The sequence below is a fragment of the Argopecten irradians genome, chromosome 9, assembly GCF_041381155.1.
Source record: "Argopecten irradians isolate NY chromosome 9, Ai_NY, whole genome shotgun sequence".
NCBI classification, from domain to species: Eukaryota; Metazoa; Mollusca; class Bivalvia; order Pectinida; family Pectinidae; genus Argopecten; species Argopecten irradians.
The window spans coordinates 16,777,816-16,802,549 of record NC_091142.1 but is presented as its reverse complement, the minus strand read 5'-3'; the positions used below and the strand labels follow the sequence as shown (position 1 = coordinate 16,802,549).

The following is a 24,734-nucleotide window of genomic DNA, read 5'->3' as shown; positions in this document are numbered from 1 at the left end:
CAGATATAGAAAAATCAAATAAATGGAAGACCGCAACAAAGGGTTGTATGCATTATCTTACTGGTCCCCTTTGTTCTGACCATCATGGGAAGAAATTGGTCCCATAGACTATATATATGCATGTTTTTATTTTCCACGTGTGCATGTGTATATCTGCCAGGAAGTACATCTCAGTATAACAAAATCGGTACTTTCTGTTAGTTTGAAATATAAGATATGACAATATCAATACACATTTCCAAAATTTTTCAATTCAAATCACATTAAAATAGTGAACTTGTTTATCTCTCCAGACTCCCGCATATTAGCTCATTTAATTGCGAGACCTTTAAAGATGCTCCACCGCTGACAAATGACATTTTTTCACTATCAAAAACAGGAGCAGACGAATTAGTATTTTTCTTCAGTTACAAAAGTTACTTACTTTACACCATTATAACTATTGAAAAGTTTGAGCTTGTAATTTCACTTCAAGTTAAAGTTGCAAAAAATAATTAATTGCATCCCGAAAAAAATCCGTGTCACTATATCATATGGAATGAAGTACTGATTGCGCATGCACCAAAGGCAAAATAAATTATTTTATAATATTTTTGTATTAATTAGACATATATATACACATGATTAAACACCAATTATTGTTCAAGTTATTAATATCATTAATGCTCTGTCGGCGGTGGAGCATCTTTAACATATGCACAAACAGATTAATAATCGGAAGGATAAGTGGATATCAATATGTAGCTGAATACAATGTATAATCATCATTTTATTCGTCTGATCGTTCTTTATTTCGTTCGTTTACTGCTCATTTTTCTTTTGTTCGTTCTCTCGTTATTCATTCATTCGACTTAAAAAAAGCGAGGGGAAAGGGTATTGATGCAACCATTTGTTCGATAGCATTACTTATATCAGTACCTGGGTGGAAATCCCGTGTTTTGATCGTGATCAAAACTAGTTATTATTATTATCATTAAAAGTTAACCGATATTTACATAATATATAATTCATTTTTCGATGATGTGGTCATGACGTACATAGAAACTATTTTACATAATGAATAACTTTCGTGCTCCTTTGCTTGGGCTGAGGGGATCAACATTACATGTGTATTTTCCGGTCCCGGAATAGCAGTTGAGATGGGTTGTTTTTATCTTGTACACACGTTTTTTCAACGTACTGATAGTTTTAAATATAGCGGTTGTAGACAGATCTATCTAGATAAATAATCGATGAAAAGTTACATAATATAAGACAATGATCGAGTGCATCGTGGGTAGAGTTAGGCCTAAGACGTCTCCTTGCAGGCACAGGGATCTGAGAATTAGTTACAGATTATATAATCATGGACCCACCAGAGTGCCCTAAGATCATTTTTAGACGTTTAAGAGGTCTAGATTTCCACGTTGTTACCATTAAAAGTGAATCTCGAGATACATTCCCTCTACCAAAAACCATAACTTTCGTCTTGTCGATGTTAACTTTAAGGTGCCATAGCTTGGAATAATTATAAAATACATTAAGTTGCTTTTGTAAATCTTCAGCAGAGTCTGCAAGTAATATAGTATCGTCAGCATACAGTAAGACATACAATTTAAGGTAAACTTGTAATTCATTCTCAAGTTTCCCAGATAAAGCTGACAAGCCTTTACAATCATGTGATTTTAAAAAGTCTTCTAAATCGTTTAAAGATATTGAAAATAAAAATGGGGATAAGTTTTCACCTTGTCTCACTCCAGAGTTACAACTAAATATATTAGAAACTTATTTACCTTTAACGAAATTAGCTTTAATGTCATTATACATATTTATTATTACATTAAAACACTTTCCATATATACCACTCGATATTAATTTGTTCCATAATCCTAATCTCCAGACACTGTCAAAAGCTTTTTCGAAATCTATTAAAGCACAATACATACGTTGTTTAAATTGCTTTGACAGCTCAATTAAAGAATATAACGAAAATATGTGATCTAAGGTAGAGTATTTCTTTCGAAATCCTGCTTGGTTTTCAAGCATAAGTTCAATGCTATCGGCATAGTTATTTAGTCTTTCATTAATCAACTAACAAGAGTGATAGGTCTGTAATTTTTGGCGTCAAACCCCTTTATCCCCTTTATTTTTATATACAGGTATAATATTTCCCATAAGCCACGACTTTGGAATGATACCAGTGTCAAATATGTAGTTAAAAACTTTTACATATACAGGAATCATAATATCAATAGTAGATACAATATATTCATTACAAACCAAGTCCTCACCAACAGCCTTATTGCTTCTTAATTTGCTGACACAATTAAGTATTTCAGATGCTGATATTTGTTGAATCTAGATATCATGAGCACCAAGGTTCGACAACTCTTTGATTTCTTCAATTGATAGTACATGGTCGATATCACCTTCAACATTATTATTAAAATATCTACCAAAAAGTTGAATAATTCATCGATGCTTGCCTTACATGATTTATTAATGGAATAACCTTGATTTAATATTTTCCAATATTCTTTTGGGTTTCTAGATATTAGATTATTTAACTTGGTTTTTATATTCTTCTTATGTGAATTCACACCAGATTTCAGTGTTTTACGATAACTTCGTTCCTTATCATATAAATTTTCTATGAGCGCAATATCACCATATCTTTTGTATAATCTCTTGGCTTTTCTGTAGTTCTGTCTAGCAGATTTACATTCAGTTGTAAACCAAGGCCACATAACCTTCACACATCGCTTTAAGGGACATGAACTTAAGTAAGCCATGTAAATTTGAGTAAAATACATATTTAAGACGTGTCTACGGTGGCTGGGAGCGGACTTGAAATAAATAACATTATTGCGTGGGAACGAAATATTATTCCGTTCGAACGAAATATTATTGCGTGGGAACAAAATAGTATTGCGTGGGAACGAAATATTATTGCGTTCGAACGAAATATTATTGCATGGGAACGAAATTTCATTGCGTGGGAATGTACTATTTCGTTCGAGCGAAATATTATTCTGTTCGAACGAAATAATATTGCGTGGGAACGAAATATTAGTAAGTAACGACAAGTTTTTAAAGTCTGTCGACAACATAATACATTCCATGCATCTTTTACAATTAGAACAGCTAGGTGCCAAAAGTATTCGCAAGGACGTATCCTTGGTATCAGTCAAGGATTTATAAGTGAGTCCCATATACGTCCTTGGTATCAGTATAATTATTGTTTTTCCTTACGTATTCTGTGTATATACTTTTTTTCTTTGATTTTTCATGATCTTATATATCAACGGATTTCAACCAGATTTGTTGTTCTTATAGTAAATTGTCTACACTTTCAGCTTATAATATTTACATAATTTTCCTCTATGTACTTTTTGAGAAAGACGTAATGCATTACCAAGCAAATTTTTTTCAGAGATCACAGATAACTGACGATCTTTACATACTTAAACATGCAATAATTATTTTATGGGAAGCGAATTGATAATATATGCATTTTTGTTGCTACATGAATATTATATCATGAATTGACACACTTTGGAGTTTTTTAAAACACAAGTATATATTCGCAAAGAAAATTATGAACCGATCTAGAGGAAACTATATTTTTCCTATTTTGCCAAAGGCAGTGACGTAAATATTATAATCTATTTCACTGATAAAGGCAAAACAATTGAAAGTAAATATGTGTTTGTTGTAAATCTGTGGGAGAAACAACTTTATTTCGTCATAAAATAACTCTACCGAAACTACATAAAAGTACCGAAACGACTTTTCTTTGTGTCCCGAAACGACCGTACAATGTACGTACCGAAACGACCGTACAATGTACCGAAACGACTTCAGTTATGTTACCGAAACGACCTGATACCGCCGAGAATTTCTTGTTTAATAAATGATGTGTATACAATTTATCGATTAACAGTAATAGATCTCATGTGGTGTGTGTGCATTGACCCATGTACGATATAGGCACTCAGATGAGCGTGGGTCCCTAGAGTCAATTGTTCTATTTAATTTGCCCGCAAGCATTTACATGCGGTGTTGAAGGCGAGTCCAGGTAAAATCTGGGGGCTCACCAAGGGATATTTGGCGATGGTGCAACCGTTTGTTTATGATGGCACTGAACTTTTAATGATGGCGCTGCATAATTTAACGTAAAAAATATAAAACATAAAATAGGTCATGGTGAACACTGATTTATTGATATTGTTCCGCTCCTTTTGTTGAGTTTTCTGATTTCGGAACAGTTGAAATTACCTCCAACAATATTTTTATTATTATTATATATTATGTAAGTAATTATAAAAACGACGAAAATAAGATGACAATGCATTAGCGTCGTCTGTCAACATCAGTTGGCAAACAAACAGTTGGGAGCAAGCTAAACTTGGTAGTGAAGTGCACAAGTAAAGTGAACTCCGGTTCACTAGCTAGTGCACTAGAGTTTATAACGTAGTGCACTAGAGTTCACACTGTAGTGCACAAGACAAATGATCCTGATACTTCTACTTATTGCATACATTGTACATGTATATATTTCATTGAGTGGTTTTAAATATCTTTGAATTATTTCAGATGAATTACCAAATTTACCAGCCCTGCAGATAGGGCGTTACAATTGTACCTGCTGCCCTATTGCATGATCGTTAAAGGCGACTAAATTTAGGATCTTATCTTTTCTCTTCTTCCTAACTGACCTTATCTTTCCTAATGCCTCCCTTGGCACCGCCTCACTTTTGGCCTTGAGTTGAGCCTTCGCCCCTGTGAGGAAGGCTCTGGGTTCTGTCCCCTGGCCGAGACACACCAAAGTCTATAAAAGTGGTAGTTACTGCTCCTGCTTAGCGCTCATCATACAGGGAGTGGGACGACTGGTTCGCCCGTTGTCAGTATAATGTGACCGGGTGGGGTGTGTTGCTTGGTGTCTTCGGCGGCATGCTTCAGTGATATAGCACTATAAAAAGGGCAACAGTTCCACTATACAAGAAGACACAGCATGAATATACCGCAGTCTCCCAAAACACACACCTCGCACAACATACACGCAACATACCGCATACATGGGAGGCCGTCCTTACATGACCATAGCTGTTAATATGACGTTAATAAATTAAACAAACAAACAAAAGATGTGATAAATAAATTTTGAATTATTCATTGTATTTTCAGTTTGGGCGATCTTTATATTTATATATGTTAAAGATATTAAATCTATATTGAAATTATAAGCAAAAGTTGTGTTCATTTATTAAAAGTGTTTGAACTAAAAGTGATGACATGTACTTTAAAATAATGTGGACTGTCTTATATAATTGATGTTGTCAAGAGACATTAATCATAGACATGTTTTAGTGTTTACACATATACACATAAAATACAATATTTTTATCATATACTTATCAAGGATTTCTAACTACATGTACATCCGTGTACATACAAAATATTTAATTGTTATCATGTCATTATTACATGTAAGTAAATGTATGTACATGTATAGTTGATGTGTAATTGGTACAAAAGTCTGTCACATACACTGATATACATGTACGGTACATTGTACATGGGGATACAGGTACATATATACGTATACACTGTACTCGTTTTTCAAATTTAGTTAGAAGTGAGCGTGTTTGTAAGTTTTGTGACCTTCATCGTGATATTGAGGACGAATATCATTTTATTCTCATTTGTCCAATTTATCAAGATATTAGAAAGAAATTTATAAAAAGACATTATTGGGAAAAACCACCTGTATTTAAATTAACCAAACTTTTGAGTACTACAAATAAAAAAAGAATTAAATCTACTTAGTAAATATATTTATAATGCAACTATTTTGAGAAAGTCATTAATGTAATGCTTTGTCCATTCTCCACTTATCCTGTATGTATGCAAATTGTATTTTGATATTATTCTTTGTAAAAAGCAAATAAGTTGAAAAACTTAATGCAAATAAAGAATTTGAAATTTGAATTTGAATAAATGACTTGTATATTGTAAACTATATATAGGCACACAGGTGTGTCGTTATGGTCACTAGGCCTAGGGTCCTTTTCTCCCTATTTCCACATTCAACCACCTAAGATGGTGACACCTTGAGATAATGATCAGTCAGGCGTCACTGGCAAGGTATGCCTATTTTCTCTAACCCCAGGGGGTCCATTTATAGCATGCTGTGACCGCCTCTGTACCTGATTTGTTTAGTAAAGTCTAACTGTCAACTTGACCCCATGTGGTTTTGTTTAATATATTAATAATAGTAATAATAATAAACTTATAGCTACTTTTTTTTATCAAAATGTGCTTATTCTTTCAATTGAGAATATTTTTTATAATATTGATTATTTTTCTCGCCACTAGCTGACACTAATTCTGCCCTCTGGCTATGAACTGTTTTAGAATTTTCTTTTATTTAAAGAAATTTAACTACATGTAACATGCTGACTCAGGTATACATACGGCCATCATACATACTTGATCAAGAGATCTAGTATAGAAAACGATGTAATTACATGAATGAAGGTATGTAAAACCAGATATTTCGATAATATACCATATAAATTTCTGGTAAAACCTATAATCTAGCTAGAGTAAATGTAGCTTCATGTACACTGTATCTCAAAATACAAGTTATTTGACTTTTAATAGTGTGCCTATGTATGTGTCTATGAACAAATTCATTCATTTATTTATTTCAAAATGAATATAAGTTATCACAAATTTTAATATACTTGTATTTGTAAGTTTATACTGGAACATGTGTGTATCACAGCAATGTAAAACTGAAGTGCACTATGTTGTGTACTAGAGTTAACACTAGTGCACTGGAATTCACATCGTAGTGCACTAATGTTTAGTCTAGTGCACTACGTTGTTCACTACATGTGCACTACAATGTGCACTAGAGACCAAGTTTAGTTTGCTCCCAACTGTACCTTGGGTCAAAGGTAACACAAAGCGGTTCTCATACATAGATCTATACACTTATTGTTCTTTGTAATCAGTATAGGAAAAGTACATCTTTGATGTAAAATTGTAGGTAAAGTTTCCACATTACGACCTATTAGACCACTTTAGAATAACAATTTCTTGTCATATAATTGTATACCTCTCACGATTATTTTTGTCATGTTGACAAAAATATAAATAGAAATTATTAGACTGAAGAAGTTATTCGACCTCCTTTTGTTTGATTTTTAAGTGTTTTTTTTTTTTTTTTTTTTTTTTTGCCTATGTGTTTGTTTGTTCTCTACACTGAGATTATTTATACCAAACCCTGATTCTGGTCATGCAACCATTTTTAAATGCATGTCTACTAGATTTCGAGCAATCTCCTAGCTTTCCCATGGATACATACATTACACGCTATTGTGTTTCATTGAATAAGACACAGTGTACAATACGTATATAAGTTCCCAAGTGCTTCTCTTGGCTGCAATGTCATTAATCATTCCGTGCGATCTTCTTCCAATTGAAAGAACAATCAACAATTGAGAGGCTACATGTAGTGTCTGCTGTTATATATTGTTCATACCATGCCGATAGTCAAACGCTGTAGTTGGCATGTTTTTGATGAGCACATTTAGTTGATTAAAAAACTCGTTCAAATTGCTATAGAAATATGTATTAAATGTGATTTTATTTTCAGTCAGCCCTAGAACAGACTGTTAAATGTAATTGTCAACACATCACCATAATTTAGCAACTAGTGAACCAATATTCAGCATCGTCCATTAACCGGAAGTTGGGGTGGGAACATGCGTGATAACATGCAATAAAATGGCGGCCATGGCGATATGATCAGTATCGTGCGTACATATCTTTAATTACCACCGTGGCTTGATGTTGGTCTTAAATTTACATTCCATTGTTATCGATGAGGCCATGTCTGTGTATGTCTTCAGAAGAGACGCATCTATGAGTCTTCTGACATTTTAAAGTAGACCAATTCCCTCCCCAGCCGTTTCTTTTGTATATTACAAGTAAATAGCGATTAGTATGAAAATGCAATATTTGACGGAGCTTTCTGCCCTGTGTGGAGTATCTGCTTTTCAACTTAGCATTCAATTAAGTTATAAAATGTAAACGTAAAATCATACAAGTAAAATTCCACGTCTTTCGTCCTGAATTGGAAACAACATCTCTTGACCACTTTAGATCTGCTGAGACGTACAGTACTTCCCATCGTCGGAAGTAGGGGTTTGTGTCAGTTATTGATATATTCTAATCCTTGGCAAATCGGAGAAATTAGTTGTTAGATTCCCTTGTTTTGGATTGGGAAAGTGCCTCCCATATATTAGGAAATTGGTGAGGGTATCTTGATAATATGTTTTCTCTGACGTATTCTTTTTCTGGTGGATTGGTGAGAACTCTCTGATATATTCTTTTTCTGTTGGATTGCTTAGGATGTCTCCGATATATATGTTCTTTTCCCTGTCGAATTGGGAAGGGTGTCTCCGATATATTCTTTTCCTGTTGGATTTCTTAGGGTGTCTCCGATATATGTTCTTTTCCCTGTCGAATTGGGAAGGGTGTCTCCGATATATTCTTTTCCTGTTGGATTGGTGAGGGCGTCTCCGAAATGTTCTTTTCACAGTCGGATAGGACAGGACTCTGATAGCCTTTCCCTGTGGGTCAAGTGTATAATCATGTACCTCCAACACCGTCTATTCCATTTGTTTTCGCCCCCGTTGGGATGATACAGCTATTGTCAAGTAAGTTTTTCTATAAAATATTAGTCTTAACCGTTTTTTTTTAAATATCTCCATTATACCTCCTCCTCGTTCGATTGGCGAATGTGTCCCTGGCATGTTTTATTCTCCATAGTCCTTTTTCGCGTCCTTGACGAATTCTCCGACATTTTATTTTTCTAAGTTGATCGAGGGCAATGACTAAGTGAGTCATGTTGTATGTAAATTGAGACGTTGAATATTTACTGACAATGTAGTCTTAAGAATGAATTGAAATTTGTCTCGTTGTTATGTGTGAAAATGTACTTCACCCATTGTTTTTTCCATGGATTTAATTGTCATATGAACGATATGAAGTAAGATGAGAAATATAAATGTTAGACAATTTGATATAAGGTAACCGCTTATATTTGCTGTACATTGTGATCGCGGTTAACAGGCAATAAACTTTCTGCGTTATGTATGTAATCATGGGTTTTGTAATATACTCCACCTTGCATTTTTTTCGACGCCATCTTTGTTTTTTGAAGCGACGCTTCAAGATTTATCTGGACCTATTTAGTAAAGACCAGTTCATCCAAAACTGGTTTTCTGATGCCCACAACTCATCGAGAGGACAATTCTATTTAATTTTTAAAACTGAATTTAAATTTGAGAAGTATTTGACAATATTGTCCGAAAATAACAGATTGCAAATAAACAAAATACGTACCTGTAACTTATAGTTTCCCATTGAAACAGGCAGATGGCGAAATATTCCTAACGAAGATAGACTTTGTAATATGTGCTTGGGACATGTTGAAAATGAGTTTCATTATTTGTTTATTTGTAATAATGCGGATGTCCAAAATTTGCAAAGAAAGTATATTCCATACTACTTCCGAATTAACCCAAATGATAATAAGATGAAAGGTTTGACATCAGTTTGTAATAAGAGTGTCCTAAATGGACTCTCCCTTTTTCTTAAAAAACGTAATCCTCTACTATTTTCGTAATAATGATGCTACTACAAAATCAAAATATTCTACATTTATCATGTAGGTTTTTTTCTTATTGCACCATAAAGATATATTTATACTTTGTGTTTCGTACATGTGAAATGTAAAAATGTTGAGAGCCATTGCTATATATATAATAATGTCTTAATGTTATGTACATATGCTTGTCAATCCTGTCATGCCTATACACTTGTATTTGTTTTATCCCTCATGTTACACATTATAATGTGTCTGGGTGTAAAATAAAATCGTTGAAATCGTAGTAATAGTTTTGCCAAATTACATGTAGTTTGTTTATCAATATATGTTTTTTCCAAATACCAAGCGCTATATGTTAGTTTTTATGAACCCGTCGGTGATTAGGTGAACGGATCCCGGAAGACATGCGATTTCAAGCGTCTTGGTGACGTTGTTGATATTGTTAACAGACGATGGGACGAAACCAAAATTCATTGAGATTTATAAAAACGTTAAGATTTTAACAAACGCAGGAGACAAGACAACATGAATTTACACTAAATGCTTATTGTGAGTATTCTTTTTAATAATGCAATGATACAAATGTAGTAAGCGCTACTGAGTAGAAGCTTATATGCTATTAATTTGTCCCACCGGTCCATCCATCCACAAATCGTAAGTCACACCATCAATGTCGTACGTAAATTAGGCTTTATCTTTACTCGTGGTATTCGCCACGCTGATAAGTAATCAGTTACCAAAATCATATGACAACAATGTGTCGTTACTAGAGACACATTGACAATCACCAGGATGTCTTTACTCCTATGAAATGGCAGATCTGCCGTGTGTTTACAATCCGGGTGGATATATGTACATGTATAATAGAGATTCACTCCATCATATCAACATCATCATAACCCTATCTCTGTATATGATAACATCATTTCCAGCCAACCTAATCAGTAGTCATGAATGCCATCCCCATAGCCGAAACCATATATTCATGTTTTTTCCGTTCCCTGCAAAACTGCCAGCCTGTCACGCGTTACTTTGCTTTGTGCGTCGAAACAAGCAAATGCGGGTAGTGAGACCAGGTAAAATGTTTTATTATACCTCAAGTGAGAATCCTGCATTCTGATTAGTCGAGAGATATTTGGTATTTTACACTATCACACGGCAGGTAACATTAGAACAATAGGGAACTATAGACACGTTCGTAGCAACACCCTATATAGCTAGCAACGGGTGATTTTGACAGTGCAAAATATTAAGCGCCCGAAAAAGATGCGCACTCGTTTCTTTTTTCGACGCCATCTTTGTTCTTTGAAGCGACGCTTCAACATTTATCTGGAGTTATTTAGTGATAGTTTTGCCAAATTTGTCTGTCTATCAATAACATTGTTTCATATTAAGGACAGAGCTTTCCGTTCACGCCCTTTTTGCTTACCGTCAAAGCGCTATATGTTGGTTTTTATGAACCCGTCGGTGATTAGGTGAACGGAAGACATGCGATTTCAAGCGTCTTCGTGACGTTGCTAAAGTTGTAAACACACAACGGGACGAAACCAAAATTCATTGAGATTTACGAAATGTTAAGATTTTAACAAACGCTGGAGACAAGACAACTAGAATTTTCACTAAATGCTTATTGTGAGTACTCTTTTTATAATGCAATGATAGTTAGCGCTTCTGAGTAGAAGCTGATATGCTATTCTACTGCCGATGGTGACTGTTCGACTTTTGCTAAAATCAGTTAAAATGTTTCAATAGATTGCAAATACTTGAAAACTAGTTTTGTTTCTAGACTTTTGGTATAATAAAATAAATACTACCTGCATTAGAGGGTGACAGTGCCTAGTGTCACCCCTCGGACTACCACTGTCACCATCGGCTTCGCCTCGGGTGACAGTGATATCCTCGGGGTGACATTAGGCACTGTCACCCTCTAATGCAGGTAGTATTTATATAGTATTTCCTTGTTCTACTTATTATCACCCAATCAAAGGACATCGAATAAAACCCAGGGCCCAGTAATGATAGTACAAAATTCTATTGTAAAACATGCGACCATACCGTTACATGGAAGCATAGAGGCATTGTCTGCGAGACCTGCGACCAATGGTACTATATTGACTGCCAAAACATTCACAGTAAATCATATCAAGAACTGGAAGACAGTATGATAAGTTGGCATTGTCTCATATGCAATCAGCCCAATTATAGTACTGTCACATTTGACCTTCATGTTATTAGCACCTCAAATCAATTCTTATCTCTATCCGATCTCTGTCCAAGTGGAGTATACAACCTAAACACGACCCCAAATCAAACCAAACCTCTTCATTCATCTACACCAATACGTAGAGGAAGGTGCAGTCCAAACACCAGAGATAAACCCCTCAGAATAATAAATGAAAATTTTCAATCTATGAAAAACAAACAACATCTTGTGAACAACCTCATAGAGAGTCCCTTTCCCGATATCATAATTGGAACTGAAACATGACTCAAACCAGGTATTTCCTGTAAAGAAGTCCTTCCATCTAGCTTCAAGTTTTATAGAAAAGCTAGACTTACAAGTTAGAGAGGAGGTGTCCTTATAGCTATCAAATATGATTATATAAGTGACTCTGTTGACGATCTAAACCCCCCTGAAGATTGTGAAATTATCTGGGCAAAAATCCAAGTAGTCGGAAGCAAATCCCTTTATATCTGTTCTTACTACAACCCAAAATCAGGCAACGTAGAGCTAGCCAGATCCCAAACTCTCTATTCATTGGAGGTGACTTCAATCTTCCAGGTTGGAACTGGGACAAAAACATAGTAAAACCACATACTACCCATTCCAAATCTCACCATAATTTCGGCAATCTTCTTGATGACACTTGGTTAACCCAACTTGTGAAATTCCCGAATAGAAATAACAACACTCTAGATCTTATGATCACAAACAATCCCAGCCTAGTCACCAGAATTAAACCATTTCCAGGCGTTTCGGACCATGATATTGTTTTTGCAGAATTTAAATCAGTACCACATAAATTGACACAGAAACACCGACTCATTCCCTTATACAGAAATGCAAGCTGGGACATTATGAGAAACGAGCTCCAGGAATTCCATCTTGAACTCTCCAGTAATAGGGTCCTAACGACAGAAGGGCTATGGGTAACCTTCAAACACTCCATCAATAATCTGGTAAGGGAACATAGACCACACAAAAAAGGGAACATATACCACACAAAAAGGCTAGAAAAAAGGATGGGAATCCGTGGGTAACACACAAAATTAGAAAACTAATAAACAAAAGAAACCGTCTCTATAAGAAAGCTAAAGAATCTGGAAATCTGTCCATCAAAGAGAAATTTAGATCACTCAAACACCACATCCAAAAACTCCTGAGAAAAGCCTTTTGGAAATATATTGAAGATGTGGTCACCACAAACTCCGACACAAGTCCAAATTCACAAGATTAACAACCAATGAAAATTTTTTGGACCTACATTAAACACAAAAAATCTTATTACAATGGAGTAGGCGCACTTAAAAGTAATGGCAAACTACATACAGATCCAGTAGTAAAAGCGTACATCCCAAATGAGCAATTTCAATCTGTCTTCTTCAGCACTGATAGTTCAAAAGCTCCTCCTGTAAGCAACAACACTCGAAACAAATATCCTAAAATGCCTGATTTTCAAATAACATCTAATGGTATCTGTAAACTACTTCAAAATCTTGACGCATCTTAAGCTGATGGGCCTGACCAAATCAAACCCAAAGTACTAAAAGAGCTAGCTGTAGATATTTCCCCCTTCTCTGTTTCATCTTTCAAAGATCACTAGACACAGGTCATGTAACATCAGACTGGAGAAGAGCCTATATAGCCCCTGTTTTTAAAAAAGGTCAGAAATTCAATGCAGAAAATTACCGTCCCATTTCTCTCACTTGTATATGTTGCAAATTACTCGAACATGTCATTGTGAGTAACATCGTGAACCACGCTGAAAACAGCAACATATTATATCCCTTGCAACACGGTTTTAGGCAGTCTAGGTGTTCTGAGAGCCAGCTCATTGAATTCATAGATGACGTTACAACAAATCTAGAACATGGTAAACAAACAGACATTCTAATCATGGATTTCAGTAAGGCATTTGATTAGGTGAGTCACGACCTACTTATTCATAAATTGGAAGGCTATGGCATTACAGGAAAAACTAACACCTGGATACAAAATTTCCTAAATAATAGATCCCAACGTGTCATTGTCGAGGGGGAAATGTCCAACTCTGTCCCAGTAAGATACCTGAAAAGAGACCTAGACAAGTTGGCCCAATGGGAGAAAAAATGGAAAATGGCTTTCTATCCTGGGAAATACCAAGTCCTCACTGTCACTAAAAACACCAAACCCACCATCAACCCATATGTACTTCATGGTCAAGAACTAGAACATGTGACTGAGGCGAAATACTTGTGTGTCACCATTAACTCAGATCTAAAATGGGACACCCATATCAACAACATCAGTAAAAAAGCTAATTCAAGCCTTGGCTTCCTGAGGCGGAACCTCAAAGTATCATCGTGTTCCATCAAAGAAAAGGCATATAAGTTCCTGGTCCGCTCTCGGGTTGAATATGCTAGCGCAGTATGGGACCTCTATTTAAAGAAAGATATAGATAATGTGGAAATGGTACAGCGCTAAGCTGCCCGTTTTGTCTCCAACCGCTTCCATAACATATCTAGTGTCGGAAGTATGTTGGAAGTACTAAACTGGCGCAGTCTCGAAGATCGCCGTAAAGACGCTAGAATAACAATGATGTTTAAGATCATCCACCAGAAGGTTGCTATTACAACAAAGCACCTCATTCCAATAAAAAGACCTACAAGACACCACCACCACTTATCATTCCAATTAATATCATGCAGAACAACTTCCAGAAAAGAATCTTTCTTCCCAAGAACAATAAAAGAATGGAACCACCTCCCTTCACAAATTATATCTTCTGAAACTGTACCATCATTCAAATCCGCAATCTCAAAACACCAATATTAATTTCCAATTTCCAGTTCCCACATTTCATGCTCCATAAACCACTCGACATATAATCTTCACCATGTTGAAGTAGGTCGATAACCGGTAGAAGTAGAAGTACTGCCGACGGTGACTGTTCGACTTTTGCTAAAATCAGCTAAAATGTTTCAATAGATTGCAAATACTTGAAAACTAGTTTTGTTTCTAGACTTTTGGTATAATAAAATAAATACTACCTGCATTAGAGGGTGACAGTGCCTAGTGTCACCCTCTAATGAAAGTAGTATTAATATAATAATACGTGTATTATCAAATTATGCTTTACTAAATTTTGCAGGCTACTGTAAACAAAAGATATCTGAATCCAAATATTACATTCTGACAAAAATGTATATTTAATTTATTGATATCTCATATTTAGTAATCATTTCATGGAGGATATTTTTGGAGGATATTTTAGCGACCATCTGCATGTTTCCAATAAATTGCGAAAATATCATCCTTGATGAAAAATAGTTGGATTTTCTCAATGTCTTACATACAAATATGTACAGTACATGTATCTTTGTTATTCTTGTTATTGTAGAATTGGAATGTCGGGACATCAGTTAAGTTTTATATACAATGTATAAGGGAATACAACTGTAAATGATATAATCAATTAAATACATGCATATTTACATGTGTATTGTCACATGTATGATCTTATAGATTTGAACAGTTTCTTGTGATATATTCTCTATATACCTACATAAGTACACATGCCAACATTACAAGCATTATTGTCTTGATTGGGTTCTCCTAATAACGACAGATGTAGACGTTTTTATGATTTTAACTAATTCTTGAAATTGAAACAGTTGGTAAAAAAACAATTTGCTCTTCCTGTGACACCTCTCCAAACACTTGGATGCAATTTTGTTCTTTATTCTTATCTCAATGTTGAAATTTATAAAGATTTAACATATAAAATATCATGCATAATTGTCTGTCAAAATGCATAAAATATACTGTACTGTATATATTGATATCTCTCTATTTCCCAACTTTTGACACACTATAGGTAGCTCAGGTAAACGAATTCAGGTAAGCACAGGTAAATATTTTTATGAAACTGACTATAATCGGTTTTCCATTGTTCTCCTATACCAACACTTTTCTTTGAACTCTAAAAAGTGGGCAAATGGAGAACACCCATTCAACCACCTAAGAAGGTTGCACCTTACCTGATCATGAGATGATGATCAGTTAGGCGTCACTGGCAAGGTATGCCTATTTTCTCTAACCCCAGGGGGTCCATTTATAGAATTCAATTCAATCCACACGTGGGTAGCTACTGTTGAAGCGGAAAAGATATCACCTTCTGAGAAAAGTCAGTCAGAAGGTGATATCTTTTCTGCTACAAAAGTAGCTACTGTACCCACGTGTGGACTGTGGCACCAACAGAGCGTAACAATAACAATGCGGATTAACTACGACATTTTTAAGTAAAAAGTATATCGCCATAGGGATATCAACTCTATCATTTGGCACAATTTGGTATTTTTTTACCATTTTAAATATTACGAAAACATAAGAGGACTTTAATTTATACAGTTGTAAACTTACACAAGTTATTGTTTAAAAAGGAAAACATGATAAACATAATATATTTATAGTTAAAGTTATATGTGCCGTAACTGGGCGAAAATTTTGACATGCTATTTTTCCATCCTTAATCTATTTAAAACCATAAGGTTTGATGAATAAAGCTGTAAAAATCATTCAAATGGCTTCAGATGACTTATAAACGTTAGTTATAACACAGAAATTTTGTACTGTGAAATTGTTGTTTTTATGCCTTAAATATGTTTACATGGAAACATACCTGCAGAAATCACTTTACAATTACTAATAACATTGTAAAAATGTGTAATGTAATTGTAGACCACAATTTGGCTTCAAGGTCTGACCGTATGTACTCATTTCACTTCACTATTGATGTAAATAAATGATTTTTGGCAGTACTGCCAAAAATCATTTTCAGCTCTTATTTGTACATGTAATTTTAAAACCTATGCATTGAAAGTACTGTAATTTTCAAAAAGTTGGTAATTTTTGGTGATGAATAACATATTAAAAACTCATCTTGATTCGTGAGTATGAAAAATACGGCACATATAACTTTCAACCAATTGAAAACGCGTACTAAAAGTAGAGTATAGTGTATGTAATTCTTATCAAACGTGCATGTATTATGTGACCAAAGGCCAAAGATACAAACAACATGTAATCTATGTATCTACAATTTAGACAAGACAAAATACACATGTTTGTAGACACAACAGGCTTTTGGCTATACAGATCGATATACGGACACCTCGATATACATTTCTACGTGTAACACAGTATTATGCATACATAGAGGTGTCTATATACAATGTATCTATGGTGATAAAGGCCTGTGATAACACACCTGTATATATTTGTAGATACAGCAGTGTATATATGAAATGGACAAGACAAAACACATATATGTACAATGCATTCGTTGTTTCTGCAAACTAAACAAGACACAACACACAAGTACAACTTCATGGTATATACAATAAAGTTTCAAATACTAGTTCTCCAGAGGAAGAATAAATATAAACATTATTAAATAGTATAAATATCCCTTCCACCCAATAAAGGGCAAGACAATGGGGGCTCCTGTCCCATGCATCTATTTTCCGTAGCTATATATCTATATAGACAGAGCATTGTACACATGCATAATAAATCTAACCCTATGAAACATCGAAAAATGTATATATATATATATACATATCTATACCTGCTTTATTTTTCTTTAATGCATAATTTGTTTCCATATAAGTCCCTGAGTGTTACAATTGCTCTGTCAACATTTATTCTGTTGATGGTATTGATACTTTTGTGTGAAGGATAAGGAAAAGGTGACACTACGTAAATTGATAAATTAGTTGCCTTGGTAACAAATAGATTAATACAGTATGCACATATATGAAGATTACTGCATTACAATTTTGATTTTATCAAATGGCATATGTAAAACTATTCATTTGAACATCTTGATTTTCGAAACATATATGCTATCGGATAACTACATACTAATGACGAAATAGGGAAGGATTTATATAAAATATTATACATGTAATGTTGAATATTGACATTCGAACACTCATCTGATATAATAATATCCGTGCATAGATATAAAATATTTAATGTTACTAACAGTAATGATTCAAACAAAACGTACAACATAATAGAAATATGTTTCCATATTTCATTCGACTGGAGGCCCACATAAATGTTTCTATAAGCTAAACAAATTGTATAGGCCCGCTTTCAGTTGCCACGATGCCAAAAATCAATTATTTGTCATTAAATTTGACCATGTTCTTTTCAAAAGTCAATATGCAAGTTGATAGGTAACCAAAATCATAGAATACAACATTTTTGCTACAGCTAAAGCAGGATAAATACAGCGCTAAATCAATACATTTTCAAAAATCATCGGTTATAAATATTTCTTGGTAACCTGGTAACAACCAAAACTAAATTGCAAATGTGACATTCAATAGATTTTTCATATCTTATTCAATGATGTTCTTGATTAGTAAGTAGTTAAATGAACATTTGAATCACATTAAGAGGCTTAAGAGCTATAAATGTAAGAAACTTTAACATTTTTGTAAAAGTCCCAATTTCCTGTTGCTATGGTAACGTCATTAACACAAAAACATTTTTTTCATATAAAATCTGGAAAGGATGTGATCTGAAGTTTCTAAATATGTATGGGTTGTTTACCAAAATTGTTGGTAACCACGCCTATAGACAGCAGACATGATGTCCTGGAACGAGGACCCAGTATGGAGAGCCAAAGAAGCCACAAGGGTTCTAATTTCATGAGCCCTCACCTTGTTTCGTCCCAGATTGATCATTAGACTGTTCATAAGCAATCTTGATCACCTGACATATCCAACTGCAGATGGACTGGGAGGAGAAATCCTGCTGACCCTATTTATGGGCAAGAATAGTATCTCGCCCCCTAGTTTTATCAAGGTAAAACCTAAGCGCCCGACAAGAACAAAGCAACCGATTATTCTCCTCAGACTCAATAGAGACTGTAAAGGAAGGAATCCTAATGGGGTCCGGCTACAAACCAGGAACCTGATTCTTTGTCAAAGAGGGAGGATCAGTGAGTAGGGTAACGACAGAGCTATCTCTTGCCCAACGAAAGCACGAAGAGTGAACAGATGGATATCACTCCTCCTACGGTCAGAGGGAAGAGCAAATAGGCAGACAAACGTAAAAAAACTTAATGGAGACCGACACCAAAGGCTCATAAGGAGCCCCCGTCAGTGATTGTAACACGAGTGCTAGATTCCACTGTGGAGCTAACTGCCGTACCCTAGGCCTGTCAAGACTGAACCACCTAATCAAGGAAGACAAAGAGGTGGAAGACCCTACCGCTGGTCTACCATGAAAAGACAGTACACTGGAACAAGAGGCCCATGGGCCTTAACGGTCACCTAAGTTTGAATATAAAATGAAACAAATTAAAACATATAAACACTATATACTGGGCCTTGAATTGGTCAGTGATTTTATAAATTTGACTTTTTAGTCTATGAAGAGTATATGCTTCCATCAAACCGGTGAACTTAGAAGAAATTTTAAAAATTTTAGTTATTTTGACCCTGTTTGGTCCTGCCCCTTTGGTCCCCCAAGGGGTCAGCGAGGACCGATATGGATGCTTAAATGCTATATCTCAGGCTAATAATTCTAATCAAGTTTTACTCATTTCCTTTGAAAATTGAGCAATATTAATGTTCATAAATGTGTTTTTCCTATATATACTAAAGTAAAATTTGCCCCCTCCCCAGGGCTTAACGTGATACCCCAGGTTTTATAAAACACCTTAAGACCTTTCCAGTTATAAAGCCAGGACCAATGTGGATATATTATCGATATCAAAATGCTATATCAGGCTAATAATTCTAACCAAGTTTGACTCGTTTCCTATGAAAATTGAGTAAAAAATGCTCATAAATGCGTTTTTCCTATATAATCTATCGTAAATTTGACCCCCTCCCCAGGGGGAAATGTGAAACCCCAGGGTTATATAATTCACAATTTCTATAAAACACCTTAAGACCTTTTCATCTATAAAGTGTATTTGATTCTACCATTTCCAGAATTTCCAGGACCAATATGGATATGATGATAAAATGCTATCTCAGGCTAATAATTCTAACCAAGTTGACTCATTTCCTTTTAAAATTGAGCAAAAAAATGCTCATAAATATGTTTTCCCTATATAAACTATAGTAAACTTGACACCTCCCCAGGTGGAAACTTGAGATCCCAGGGCCATATTATTCACAATTTTGTAAAGGACCTGAAGACCTTTCTATATATGAAAAGTAATTGATTCTACCCTATTTGACCCCTTTTGAACCCGCCCCTAAGGTCAGTCATAGAAAATTTGTTAATAGGACTTAATGGCCATCTCTCAGAATCCTCCATTTTGTTTCCATGGCAACAATCTTTTTGAAAGTGTACCATTTATTCAGCAGACCTCATATCCCCTATATACCAATTTTCACTTATATCTGACAATATCTAAATTTCAACCAATCAGAGGCCTCTATATTTTGTTTCCATTCTATGACAACCAATCTTTTTGAAAGTGATTTGTCGGTTCCCCAAGCTCACTAGTTTTGCATTTTATGAATAATCTAGGAAAATGACCAGCAGATACCATAATTGATTTTGACAACTGTTATTTGTTTTTATAAAGAAATCTTGTTAAAATTGAACGTTCAAAATCAATATACATGTAGTCAATCAAGCATCACCTTAAATATTAACAATTGAAGTCCGTTTTCACTGTTTTAAATGGTTATACTGTAAAGGATCTTTCTAATAGTATAATTTGTGCTTTTATACTGCGTTATTTTTGTGACGGAAAAGCAGTGTGTGTGTTTTACTGCCCATTGACAACTAGGGTCATTTAGGGCCAAACTAAAAGTCGTGCAGCAGTTTCAAGTGAAGGAAATGCAGAATTTAAATAAAGAATTATCTTAATTTTAACAAAATTGTTCCATATTTCGTAATATCTGTAGAGTTATGAAAGGTTTAATAGAAATAGAAAGAGGAGACAATCACTTATTTCATTTGACCGATAAAAACCTGTCAATGATGGACGTCTTGTTTGGGTTTGTGATTTTTCGTGTAGTGCATGACAATGTCATGTGACTGTAATGAGTCACTAAATTAAAACTGTTTACTAGATCAACAGAACGGCGTGGTTACTAACGGCGTGGTTGCGGTTAATAGACCTTTCTCAAATTATATGCATGCCTGACATTCCTAATTCAGATCGAGGCTTAGTGAGCACAGGCACCGTAGCAACGTATATACAATTAATGCAACATATCTTACAAAAACAAACCACAATGCTGTTCAATGTCATGAAAATAGTTTTAATTGCTCATTTTCATCAAATTCTTAATACTGAAGTGTAAAAGAAGGTTGATTATCAACATAGGCAGAGAAAAGGGTACATAATGTTGAAGATCATTGTAGATTTATCTGTATAACATTACATTCTATATTTTACCATCAGTTATTTACACTGTATCTGTTTACATGTGTAGTTTGTTTCCACACATTTAAATACAAGAGTGGAGAATTCTATACATGTGTTTTACATAAATGAAACAAATATCAAATTTAGTGTTTAGTTCTTTACCGTAATTTTCTAAGTGAACGTGCCGGTTGTTAGATACATGCATAACCTTTTCCTAAAATGAAACAACACTTTTTGTGCATTATCACGAGGACACTAATTTTAGAGCTGATAAAAGCTGATATATTTAAATGTTAATTATTAGAGTGATTTATTTCTAAAACTAACATCATAAATTCTTATTTCTGGTAGATATTGAAAAACTGAAATAAAGTAACTGAATATAATGATCTATGGACATCAATAATCAAATCTGAACAAGGGTTCAATTCTTTAGAAGAAAACCAAATATATTTACTGAAATGATCACATTTGCGATATTTTCTATAATTGCATGAACAATTAAGGCTTTCAATCGCAACTCCTCTTTTTATTAATCATTTTATTTAAGTTTAAATGGGTGGTATACTGATGTATATTTATGTGTTTTATCATGCTTATGATCTGTGCACTGATTTTATAGGATATGTGTTTTGTGATCACAACTTCAGGGATAATTTTAGAGTAGCCCTTTCGACTATGATCTTCAGATTTTGAAAACGATCCCTATGTTTCAGGAAATTTCGTAATATTTCTTTGTTAATAGCCCCTCTAGACTTGTCAAATACTTAAAAGTGACAAACACATATTTCAGTTAAAATGATCCTTGCAGCATGCTCAATATATCAAGTACAATGTACTTCTATTTTGTGATACATAAAAATGAGGAAAACACATATATTCAGGGAAGCCTATCTAAACCCAAAAGTGCAATGAGAAATTGGGCTTTGTAGCCAAGTGGTCACAACAAAAGGTCATATAATGTAAAGTTTACCATTTTGTTTGCGCCATAAAGAAATTGATCTTATTAAGAAGGTGATCATTAGACAGAAATAGTCATTAAGGAATGCTTCATTCTAATAACAAATATCATTTGTTTTGCAATATCGTGAACATAATTGGTGTTTGTAATTGTTCACATGTCATAGACAAAGGGTGTTTATTGGAGTAAATAAGGATTGGTAAAGGGGACAGCCAGAGCTAGGTGAAATTTGTGATAACAACTTTATGCATGTATACCTTAATAGGGAAATTAATGGCAAAATGTGATCAGAGGGGACAGCTGTTAAATATAAACAGACTGGGACCCAAATACCGGCCTAAAGGGAATATTGGGAAGGCAACTTGAGACTTTGATAATGAAGGTTAGGAATGGTATTTATGTTATTTAATTGTTTGGTTCATGTCCCTTGTTTATTTGGCACCATACATGTATAATATATAGCCTTATTCCAGTTTAGGCAACGAGTACCAATACTGTAATTCAGCTTGGCCTCAATAAAGGAAATCGTTGACATGGATACCTGCATTTTCTTTCCTCTCGCCTCTGGGATTTATTATACATGTTTATGCCATAATTCGATCAGCCACTGATGTGATCAAATTGATCCATGTACCTCTACGGGAATATTATGTGAATTTAAATATAATGATAAGGTAAGTAAAATTATACCATTAATGCACATGTATTACTACCACCGCTATGCTCACTAAGCCTCGTTTTCGATCATAGATGAATATTCATGAGCTTATATTAAGAAAGGTCTATTATGTAACACGACAACAAACAATGCTACAGTAATGACTATGGACCCAGCACCATAAAACTATTCTCAGACAGATTTGTTTAACTAAAGAATATGATTTTACATAGGGTTGAGTAAAAAAAAATCTGAGAACGTTTTATGGTGTCGGGCCCAGAAGAGTTCTGACTATCAATTTAATCCGAGCCAAAGCAATACTCATAAGGTCCAGACACATGTAATACATGTAGCTGTATCGAAACGTGTTTATGGAAGCTTATATGGTTCAATGTACTGTTTGAGATTGAGTACGATTTAAAGTCATTTATAAAACATGTTTTTAATAAAACTGGTTGTTCAACCTACCTTTTTTACTGGCCTCATAAATTCAATCTTCATCGGTTTTACTCGTAGTCAACCTATGTATTTGGTTACGGTCTGTTACACGGAGTAAAGAGATGTTTAGTTATTCAGAGCTCGAATTCCTAGTCTCTCCACAGCAGATATCTGTAGTCGTGGCTAATATAGCAATACTGGTAAAACTTTTTTAAAAATGGAATACATAATGCATCTGAAGACTCCCACTCTAATCAAAATTATACTTGAAATTCCGATCCACTAAATGATACGTTCCAAGATCTTCCAACTACTGGTATCCGTTCGGGTCACCTACATTATGTAAGCATGACATCTGACTATGGTTAGTCAACCAGCCGTATCGCTCATGAAATATTAAATGTGATCGATAAAAACGGTTACTAGAACGTTCCTAGATGTTCTAACAGGTCCGCTTCAGTGTGTAGCATATATGGCAAAGGTTACAGATATCTACCACTGTACAATCTACATAACCAGTAGTATCGGTAACTGAAGGTCCGATCTATCAAGATGTTAACACACTTTGGATGTTATACTTTAAACCTAATACGCCAAACTAAAGTAAGGGTTACATAATTTTACTAGGATAAAGTTGATGTATAGCGTTTAACATTAATGCATGTGATCACACTGTATGTAGACTAACATTAGAGTTATTGCCGTTTGCAATAATAGTTATTGCACGTTGTGCATAGAATTATCTGAGTATAGTAAATGTTTATTTGTGAAACTCTGTAAGCAAACAAATATCAGCACGACATCTAACTGGTTTAAAATCAGAATTATCGGACAGCAACGTATCATTGTTGTAAAAGGAGCGGTTCGGTGTGACTTGTACATAGTGTTAAATACGTACGGTCTCTGTCACTCAGCTCAGTCGGTAGAGGCGTAGATTTCCACGCCGGAGACCCGGGTTCGATTCCTGGTCGGGCACTCGACAGGAATGTGTACTTTCCCTGTTCTTCTACATTGGCGCCCAACTAAATAACCCATGGTAGGTGGTTAAAGTGAACAGTCGGGCAAGGATGGCTAAAGTCGGTAAAAATGGTGTGAATGTATCCAGTATAATTTCGAATGAAATAGAAAAATAAAATCTCTCGTCAAAATCTGTCTGCGTGCGAAGAAATTAATTTAAAGTATAGGAATGGTGGTTACATTTTCACGCAGCCTCGCTTTCAATGCTTTCAACTTTTCTTTATTTCAATGGTCAGAACTGGAAACCGTAGGCAGAACTTGACCGTCGTATTAACATGTGAAAACTTTTGGAAGGGCAATACACGCATTTAGACTGGTTTTCTTTGCCCGACTATTCACTTTAAAGAGTCTCGGGTTGAGATTTAGGAAATCTCAAGAAAACCA

General features: G+C 34.7%; 1 pseudogene; it reads right to left on the bottom strand.

The window, feature by feature from the left end:
• LOC138331640 (uncharacterized) overlaps positions 1-23,620 on the bottom strand; it is a 56,725-nt pseudogene extending 33,105 nt beyond the window's left edge.
• Between the last annotated feature and the right edge of the window lie 1,114 nt (positions 23,621-24,734).